The 9,055-nt window shown below is 37.3% G+C and overlaps 1 long non-coding RNA gene across 2 annotated transcripts; it reads left to right on the forward strand.

Annotated features, from left to right (window-relative positions):
- Positions 1-269: 269 nt before the first annotated feature.
- On the forward strand, positions 270-7,935 carry LOC114085654 (uncharacterized). 2 transcript variants are annotated; one of them, XR_004618587.1, is made up of 4 exons: positions 270-361; positions 2,442-2,589; positions 4,246-4,379; positions 7,761-7,935. It is a non-coding gene; the product is annotated as an uncharacterized lncRNA (long non-coding RNA). The 2 variants fall into 2 exon arrangements; XR_003581520.2 differs by lacking the exons at positions 4,246-4,379; positions 7,761-7,935 and adding an exon at positions 3,163-4,233.
- Positions 7,936-9,055: the final 1,120 nt, after the last annotated feature.

Below are 9,055 nucleotides of genomic sequence, written 5' to 3' on the forward strand. Positions count from 1 at the left end.
TAGGCCCTGTGTGCAGAGGGATTCCCTGTGCACAGTCAGACACAGGCATCTAAGGGGAAACTCGGCGGCGTTCCTTCCCTAGCACCATAAGACACCCTTGGCTTTGCTGTAAACACAACCAGAGAATGTTTTAGTCAAATCATTACTCATCTCCAACAGTAAGTTAGGCAGTTACTGTGTGCCAGGCACTGTGGGAACAACAAAAATGACTAAGCGAAGTCATTATTAAGGAACCTAAAATCTAGTAGAAAAGACTGAGCCTAGTCTTTTAGGAGTACAAGGGAGAAAGTGAAGGGCAGATCCCTGCATTGCCCAGAGATGGCTTCATGTTAGAAGTGGCTTTTGAGGGAGCTCCTGAAAGGTGAGTAGGATTTTGATGGACAGAAAAGAGCAGGGGTACAGCCCAAGAGGTGATGCCTGACCAGTGAAGCAGAGATGGAATAAGAAAAGAGTGATCCAAAAAGACCAGAATGTAGGGGACATTCAGAGAGAAGGGTAAGACTCTAGAGGGACCTGAGTCTAGATTACTGGGGACCCTGACTGTCAGATGAAGACTATTGTCTGAATTTTAGTGGGATGGGAATGTGTGGATATGGGCAGGTTTTAGTTGAACAATCAGCCTTTCCCTTTTGCAGTGACAGCCCCAACTGTGCTCAGAGCCCATCTCCATGAGGTCTCCCTGAGGCCCTAAAAGAGAGATCAAAGATGCCACCAACTATAGGAGGGGCTAGGAAGATAATTTATGACTGGTTAAGCCAGTAGGAAAATCAACGTGAAAAATAGCTGAGCCTATATCTGTGGGGCACCCCAGAGGCGAAGTCTGGTTATCAATTAGAAAGAGAGTCTTAGAACTTGGGAAAGGCCAGGGCTAGAGAAGTAGAGAGAATCCTCCTTGTACAAAAAAAAAAAAAAAATGTCCTTGTGCAAATAACAAGAATGAAAAGATCAACTGGAAAGAGTATATGCAGTGAAAAAAATAAAAGGTGGAAACTTAGAATTCTCAAGACAGAAAAGAGGATTCGATAGAGGAAGCTGAGAAGGAAGGTGAGAAAGACAGAGAGCTTCAGAAGTGAGGGTGAAAGATGGTCAGAAGCATAACATTTTGCAGAAGTCATTGGGGTGGTCATGAAGTTCCTTCTGCCAGACAGGAACCATTATCAGCACTTCAAAAATCTAATAGAAAGTTTTGTTTGCCCAATAGCAAAAGTTTCACAAGCTATCTAAATATTAAAGAGTTCTCTGGTTTTTACTAGAATCATAAAAATCTGTGTAGTTATGCTGACATTTCACAATGGACCCAAGTTGATTCAGTGTCAAGGCCAAAATGGGACTTTCTGAGTTGTGAAGGGCGACCCTGCCCAGCATACCATCAGTCTCAGCCTCAAAACCACGACACCCAGAATTAAGCAACCAGAAGGAGTGAACAGCACATGAGTAACTGTATATTTAGTTTTTCTGATTGTTTTTAGCATGACAACCATATCAGCAATGTGGTAAATTTATTATATGCCTTTGAGAATGACAAATCTTAGGTTAAAATCTGAATGAAACAGAGATGAAATAGAAAAATTATGTTCATACAAATGGGGGAAAAAACTGCTCTTGGTTCCCTTCCTTTTCCACCTCTGTAGTTACAGATTGTCAACACCCTTCACCTGCAGACGCAAGTCCTGAGTTTGTTTAAACGCCCTGGCCATTGCTGGGAACCACAGCCCCACCGTGAGTGAGGCAGGTGTGCTCAGCCAGTCTGAACATGAGTTGCTCCCCCCTCTAGCACCTTCTTCTCACAGGCACTTGTGATGATTGGCTTGGCCTTCTGCAAGTATGATTTCTTCTCCGGGAGCAACCTGGTTTGAGGCCTTATCCAACTTGGGTTCTGATATGTTCACCAGGCAAAATTAGCATAGTTCTCTGCACCTACCATCTCTGTGCCCAAACTCCTGTTGCCCACTCCCACATCCTCTTAACTCTACAACAGCATCACTCAAGTCAGAGTTTGATGTATCTCTTTAGGCATGGAGGTGAGACTGCTAGTCAACTCCCAGAAAGGCCAACACTACTATCCAGAAAGAAGAAAGGTAGCAGCAGGAGCAGGAGCATCTCTGCTATTAAAGATTTTTGGCTTTGACCATGTCCCAGCCACTGCTCTAAAAAATGTTTATGCTAGCAATTGTGCCACAGCTCTATAAAGAGATTGAGGCTTAAAGAGATCCCATGGCTTTCTCAAGGTCATGTAGCTAGTAAGCTGTGGGACTAAGATTCATACCCCGGCCAACTTCCATTCCCTGTACATACCCCCTGGGCTTCCCCTACCTCGTAGCCAGAGAAAAGGAACTTAGACAACTAATAAAATCTTTCAAAATGTATCTACAGGGCAAAGACAATAAAATAGATTCTTTATGATGGGAACCATTGACCTTCCCAATACTTTCCTCTGACAGCAAAGGTAAATCCAGAAAGGAGATTCAGCCAGCCTGATCCCTATTCTGATGCTCTGCAATACCACATGTGCTCTTTTATGTTCTGAGTAGAACTTGAGTGAAGCTATGGGAAATGAGACAAAGGATGGTTGGTTGACCCTTCTTATAGGTGAGCTCCATGTCCATTTGTTCAACTAATCTCAGATGGAAAATACTTTTTTAAAAAGTGTGTCTGTGCAGAACATTTACAGACTTTCATCACTATTTCCTAAACAATACAACATAACAACGATTTACATAGGATTGACATTGTATTGGGTATCATAAGTCATCTAGAGATGACTTATGTGTCTAGGTTCAATGCAACACTCCACCATTTTCTAAGGGTCTTGAGTACCTTGGGATTTCGGTATCTGTGAGGTGTCCTAGAACCAATCGCCCCACAAATACCAAGGGACCACTGTATTGCAACACAAAGTTAAGCAAGATTTTAATTTTAATTAATGAGTCTGCCTCTTCAAGCGTTTGCTCTCTGCTGCAGTATAGCATCCCATGTTTTGTACTCTGAGGTGATAATCAATGTTGTCAGTACATTCTCAATTTCTTAAGTCAACAGCTAGAGTCATACCAACAGTGTTTACATAACTGGATAGAGAAGCTTTTGTTTCTCTTCTTTTCCGCAGAGCACAGATTTCTCCTTCATAATATTTCTTCTTCCTCTTTTTTTTTTTTTTTTAACTAGCATCTTGGATGACTACCAGTATCAGGATCTATAAACAGGGCTTCCCTTCAGATATAGCTTTTATCTTGATTGGCCAGAGAAAGACAGATTGCTCCTTCACTGATAAAGAGCTTTTTGAAGACTTACATAACTCCTGCCGTAATTTGGAACACAGTGCCTACGAAAAGGGGCCAAATATTGAGCTCTCATTGTTATATGGACAGCTCTGTGCTTTCAGAGTAATATGGTGACAACAGAAAAAATAACAAAATAAATAATTTAATATAGCATACTGCAGACGTATCAAAGAATTGGGCGTGCGTTCATTCACTCTTGGCCTCTTTCCCCAGGGAGGGAAGAGGCTGCTGAAGCCTCCCCATCTCAGAAAGTCCAACCAAAAATTTGCAGAGAGTGCTGGCAGAGTGCTCACTTCCAGTCCTGCCACCAACCAACCCATTCTGCGAAAAATCTGGGCAGTAATGCTGTTTCACGAAGTAATTTAGATGTTCAGAATCTGTCGCACAGACAACGGGAAAAATGTTTTCTAGTCAGGGCTCCCCTGTGCTCAGGTCTTTGTGAATGTCCTGATTCAAGCTCAGAATTTCTAGTTTTAATTAGTTGGAGGTTGACTCTAGCTGTGCTGTTTTAGATCATGGGTTTTGCACAGTGTGTTATGTAATTACAGCAGAGCTAGTGTTAGCTTTTAGATTCTCTTTCTTTAAGAGCACTACTCAGACCCAGAAAAACTGAGGGGCTAGGGAGCCTCTCAGAACAATAATCTATAAAAGAGACCAACCTATCACTAAAATAAATTGGAAATACAGCCTCAGTTAAACAGGGTAAAATATAATTTGTCTCACTATGTTTGGAATAGATATTCTTCAAATAGACATTCTGGATATGGCAAACACACACACACACACACACACACACCCTCTGTTGAGTATTTTGGTAATGTATATATGTATGTGCTAATTAGCAATTAGTTGCTTCCAATTGAAATTCTGAAATAAAGTATAATATGTCGCACAACGCTTACTGAAGTGAATATGCTTTATTATTATTATTATTTACAATGTAATACCCTTTAATATATTTCCTAAGATGCGGTATGGTTCAGAAAATCATGAAAGAAAAAATAAATGCAAACAAGAACTGCAGAAAATGGAAAATAAATTTGAACAAATTCATCATAAGCCAATGAGTAAATGAAGTGACTCTAACTTCATGCAATGGAGGTTAGTGCTATAAAATAGTTTATTCTGAGTTCTATTAAATAATGTTATTTAAGGAATATAAATTGAGGTGTATTGCAACCAGCTTGCTTGGAGTACTCACATGAAAATCTTGAAGCAATATCAGAATCACTCACATTTTCTCACCACCAGGAAGGAAGGGAGGAAGAGAGGGAAGGAGGAAAACAAAAAAAGAAAAAAAATTGATCTCTGCTGCTACAGAAAATAATTTGGCAGTTTCTTAAAAAAAAAAAAACTAAACGTGATATTCAACCACATTATCCAGCCATTCCACTCCTAGATATTAATCTGAGAAAAGAAATAAATATTCATATAAAAATTTATATTAAAATGTTCATAGGAGCATTATTTGCAATAGATAAAAACTGGAAATAAATGGCAGCAACTGAATGAATAAAGAAATCATGGAATATTGGCACATTGCTGGACAAAAGAAAGAAAGAAAGAAATGAACCATTCAGATGCTCAGTAATGTAAATGAATCTCAGAGTGACCATGCTTAGTATAAGAAGCCATACCAGAAAGAATAACCCTGTATAATATCATTTATATAAAATTCTAGAAAATGCAAATGTGACAAAAAGTGTATCAGCAGTTGCTTGGGTGTGGAGTAGTCAGGAAGGGCAGAAGAGAAGAATTACAAGGACATGAGAAAATCTTTAGGGGTAATCAATATGTTCACAATCTGATTTCACAAGGGTACGGTATGTCGAGACTTATCAAGTTGCATATTCTAAATATCTACCATTTATCATATGTTAATTATACTTCTATAAAACATTTTAAGCTTTAATTTTTTTTAGAAATGACCTCTACATTTGAAAGAACACATTCTGTATTTGTTTTCATTAAAGATCAGGAAGAAATCTTTGGAGACTAAATTAGGCAATCCTGATCTTTTTTTTTAGTTATTAAAAAATATATAAATATTTTTATTTTGTTTGTTTATTTTTGTGTCGTGCTGAAGATCAAACCCAGTGCCTCAAATGTGTGAGGCAAGTGCTCTGCCACTGAACCACAACCCCAGCCCAATCCTGATTTTTGCTCAATGTCGTTATTCAAATTCAGGATGTCCAGGAATACCTGGGATGGTCATTTGAAATGACCATTCAAGGGTTTTTCTAGAAAACGTTTACCAGCCAACTAGTCCTTCCCCCCAACAAATGTAGGCATTCTGTATGTTCACAATAACATTATATATTTTGCTAATAAAAGGATTCATAGCACACAATTTACAAATAATAATACATTATCCAATATTCGTTATTATAAATTTCACAAATCTAATGCATTCCAGCAGAATACTTTTATCGTTTTTACCGAACTCTTGTTATCTATGGCTGCAGCAAGCGTGGCCAACTTATGCTAAAATTTGATAAGCAAATGTAGTTTCAAAATGAATAAACAAAGTGAAACATGATGTATGAATCTCATATTATGTACTGATGATCTAAGAGACTTATTTGCTGAATAATAGATTTTGAATATTAGAACAACATTTCCCCAACTTTGTAAAGCTTTTTATAATGTAATAGCCACAAGCATAACACACTTTAAGTTTAATCTACATTATTAACATTTCCTCCACTATTTTTCAGACAAGCAACAAAGCTACAAATCAAGCAAGGTTTGTCTTTGTAAATTTTGTTGGTGTAAACCACCGATGGGGTTGGGGAAAGATACACAATGGTACACCATAGACAGTGTTTCCATCATACAGACAAAATGAACTTGACCTCAACAGCACAAATAACAGGAAAGTGCAGCAAAGTTAGTAAGCAGTGCTGAGCTTTGAATATTTATAACCTTTGTTTTTAATATAATTTATGCAATTATATGTTTATATGATTTAATTTTTAATGATTTTTTTAGTAATTGGCTCAAAAATCCCTTGAAAGGAAATAGTTGGTTCTCAAGAACTGATATAAATTTGTTCCAACGTATTGCTGGCTCCATACCAGCTCTAAGGATTTAGGTCCTCTAGGGTTGGGGCTCAGGAATTCACATTTTTAATATCTCTGACTTAATACACTTGCAGAGAATCGAATTGCAATATTTTTTTCTTTTCAGCTAGTGCTATTGTCTGAACATTTATGTCCACCCAAAAATCATATGTTGAAACAGACCCCAGTGTTATGTATTAATGGGTGGTGATTTATTTGGTCCTGAAGGCCAATCCCTTATGAATGGTATTAGTGCCTTACAAAAGAGGCACAGGACAACCGGGGGGGGGGGGGGGGGGAACTTTTCTACCATGTGAGGACCCAGCTGGAAGATGCCATCTATGAACTAGAAAGCAGACCCTCACCAGACTCCAAATCCACTGGCACCTTGAACTTGCACTTGCACTTCCCAGCTTACACAGCCATGAGAAATAAATTACATCTGTTGTTCATAAGATACCCAGACTCTGGTATTTTGTTATAGTAGCTCAAATGTACTAAGACAGCTAGTAAATAGGTCATTTTCAGAGGCAACATGTTATAGGGAAAGAATATAAGATTAAGTATTGAGAATATTGAAGCTCTCACTCTAATTCTGCTACCAAATCATATGGCCTTGAACAAATCATTAACCCTCTCACTTTTCTAAGCTAGTGGGGAGTCTGTAATACCAAAAAGGATTAGTAGATGTAATTTTTTAAAGGTGTACTTACATACTGAAGTTTTTATGAGTTTAATGATCGGATCAATACATAATTTTCTTTAAAATGTTTCAGGAAATGAAAGGAAAAAAAAAAACACTTGTCTGGGAAGTAAGTAAAATTACATTGGCCAAATGTTTTGGCAATGAAAACACAGAGATTTATTAGGCCATTCCTTTCTCTTTGAGCATGTTTGAAATTTTCCAAAATGCATGTTTCTTAGAAAGTCACTAATAAATAATTTAGAATTCTTTCTGTCTTTAAAAACATATTTCACATCATCCTTGGTTTTCTAAGTGTTTTCATGGAACAAGAGGCCAGGACGCATCTGCTATGTATTTGTTACATTGGAATCTGAATCTACTTCAAAGTCTCAGAGACAGGTGGTGACTGAGCCAGGATCCTAACAGCCTTCTGCACTCTGAATCCTTGTGGGCCATTCCAATTGCACCAAGCAATCTGAGATGTTGCCGTACACCACTGCAGCATCCAACAGGAACAGGGAGAGGCTGATGCAAATCTTCTTAGTCAAGTTTCAATATTTATTCAAAATATTGAATAAATGTAGTGACATTTAATGTCATAAGTATTTAATGACATGCAAAATCAGGGACAAATAGTACTGTAGGTAATTAAAAAGCCAGTCACAAATTATCCTCTAAGCAGATTTCTGAGCTGCTGAAAAACTGAATCACTCCCACTTCTATCTATCATTTCAGAATGAAAATAAGAAAGAGAAAGTGGAATAGTGCAACTAACGGAGTATTTTCTGTGTTTCATCTAAGCTGCATCTGATTCAGAGTTTATCAAATAGTAAACTTTGAGTAAATGTATTTTCCTGAGTCTAACCCTAAACAGTTTCAGCTAATTATGCAATAAATACCTTTTGAGTGCCTCTTGTGTACAAGGCAACATTTAGAACTTTGATATTGTTCACCAATTTAGTATTTTACTATGTCTAATTATTATAAATTATTATCTCAATAATGCTGACAAAACTTTTCAGTTTGGGATATTTTTTTTCGGCACCTTCTGTCTAAATTCCACACGATGAATCTATCTGTATAACCTTCAATTAAAAGAGATTGTTAGAGCTGGGGATATAGCTCAGTTGGTAGAATGCTTGCCTTGCATGCACAAGGCCCTGAGTTCAATCCCCAGCATCTCAAAAAAAAAAAAAAAAAAAGAGAGAGAGAGAGAGAGAAAGAGAGATTGTTAGATTAAAATAATTTTTTAAAAGTCAAGAAACAAATTCTGTCTACAAGAAACTAACATTAAAGACATGGGTAGGTTAAAAGTAAAAGTTTGAGAAAACATATTACACAAACTCAAACCAACAGAAAGCTGGAGTGGCTCTATTAATAGCAGACAAAGTGGGCCTCAGAACAAAGTATATTACTGGAAATACAGAGGGGCATTGCATCTTGATAAAGCGGCAGTTCACCGAAGACATAACAATTCTAAACCTGCGTGTACCAAATAACACACTTTCAAAATACATGAAGCAGAAACAAATAACACTGAAAGGTGAAATAGAAAAACAATCTGCATTCTTTGAGCTTACCATAGGTATGAAAGGTAAATCTCAGATTCACACAGTGAGCTGAATGTTTTAAAGGAATTAAAGTAGCATCCCCTGGCACACACCAGAAGGTAAGACAAATTCTTTTTGAGAAAAGGCTTTTTAATTTAGACTCTCAGAGCTGCTGAAAAGCTGAATCACTCCCACTTCAATAGTTTATTTCAAACTACACAACAGAGCCATAGTAACAAAAACAGAATTCCAAATAAATAAAATCAACCAAATTCAAAAGTTCATGGTACAAGATCATCAAATACACAGGCCACCACAAATAAAATTTCAGAAATAATATATTTAGAAGCCAAAGAACTTTAGCATTGAAATTATCAAATGAAGAGTACAAAATACTTTTCTATATAAGAGAGACACAATCAATAGGCAATCAACAAAGTATATTAGAAATGCTAACAAATTTAGAGGAAAAACAATAGA

This window comes from Marmota flaviventris, chromosome 3, assembly GCF_047511675.1.
Source record: "Marmota flaviventris isolate mMarFla1 chromosome 3, mMarFla1.hap1, whole genome shotgun sequence".
In the NCBI taxonomy this organism is placed as follows: domain Eukaryota; kingdom Metazoa; phylum Chordata; class Mammalia; order Rodentia; family Sciuridae; genus Marmota; species Marmota flaviventris.